The sequence below is a fragment of the Octopus bimaculoides genome, chromosome 20 (assembly GCF_001194135.2).
Source record: "Octopus bimaculoides isolate UCB-OBI-ISO-001 chromosome 20, ASM119413v2, whole genome shotgun sequence".
Lineage (NCBI taxonomy): Eukaryota > Metazoa > Mollusca > Cephalopoda > Octopoda > Octopodidae > Octopus > Octopus bimaculoides.
The window spans coordinates 5,170,178-5,171,935 of NC_069000.1; positions in this window are offsets into that span (position 1 = coordinate 5,170,178).

Here is a 1,758-nt window from a genome sequence, read left to right on the forward strand (position 1 = left end):
GCTCAAATCCCTCTCTCTTGAATATTCTAAAATCCATAAATATCACAGAACCTTTTTACTCAGAGTTCATCTTTCCCGTTCGTCGGAGAGTTGTAATTAAGAATCGGACACGAAATTAAATTTATATTTATAAATATATTATATAAATTAACAATACAAATTTGAATTTGGCTTCTTTTCATTGGTCGTTTGAACAAGCAGATTTCTTTTGTGATATTTTTTGTTAAGTTCTTGTGATGCTTTTGCAGTCTTATTTATAAATCATATTACTCTACCTTCGGTATTCCAGTACTGTTTCATATTTATGTGCTTCTTCCGACATATGTACCTGCGATACATCTCAGATGCATTTGTCTAGCAAGCACTTTCATCTAAGATTGTTTCAAACTAAAATAATTGCAGCGCCGAAGGCACATATTTGCCATTCAACAAGACACATAAATATTAACTTCACTTAAGCAATTTATTTTCCGGTGTCGGAACTTGCATCGCACAAATTGTAACCCGGTCACCAGCGATACTGTACTGCATCTGCCTGGAATGTTGTGAATGACAAGGTCGCAGCTGTGACGAAGATTTTGACATATAATGATAAATCGTTAACTGAAGTTAACAATTTTTGAGTAGTTAATATATTTCTTAAATAGATCTCGCGATAAGAAGACAATAATTCATGTATAACAGAGTTCCTAGAGAATCAAAGAGAACAGTGAAAAAATTTATCTGCTTATATAGTGATATTCAAAACCATAAATACTTAAAATTATTTAGCAGTGTAAAATAGAAATTTGGCCATATTTATATATTGTAATATTTCTAAAGAAACATTAAGATATATGTAATGTATAATCAGTTACAACTGGAAAACCATTATTATTTATGTTCGGAAAATATAGATGTCATAAACAGAAATATGTTTTTCATAAACTCATTCAATTCTAGGGTGAATATGTTTCAACGGTGAAAGCAAAATATCAGATGTAGCAAAGATTTTAATTCGGATGATCATATTTTATTTATACATAGAGCGCCCGTGTATATGTGCACGTGTGTGTGTGTGTGTATGAGAGAGAGAGACAGAGACAGAGAGACAGAGAGACAGAGAGAGTGCGTTTACACACGTATGTGTGTATACATACATGTATATACACATATATCTATGTGTGTGTATATGTATGCATATATATATACAGACATATATATATATATATATATATATATATATATATATATATATATATATATATATATATATATATATATATATATACATACATATATATATACATACATATATATACACATACATATATACATACATACATACATACATTCATACATACATACATACATAGATATATAGATACATACATACATACACACATACATATATATATATATGAAAATTTGCATAGATTGATCGATAGATAAGTAGACATGTAAATATTGATATAGATAAGAGTATATATCTTAATGTGTATATGGTGTGTGGTGTGTGTGCTTTCTGTATTTCCATATGGCTAGGTGTATCTACATAGACTACTCCACCATATTCATATATGTTTGTACATTTCTCAGAGTTTATGTATACTTCGATGCAATTAATGGCATTAGCAATTTTATTGTATCAAATTTCAATTTCACACCTGCTGATAGGAATTAAACAGTTTATATAGGCAAACGATTCTCTCTCCCTCTGTCACTCTCACTCTCTCTCTGTATATATATATATATATACATATATATATATATATATAT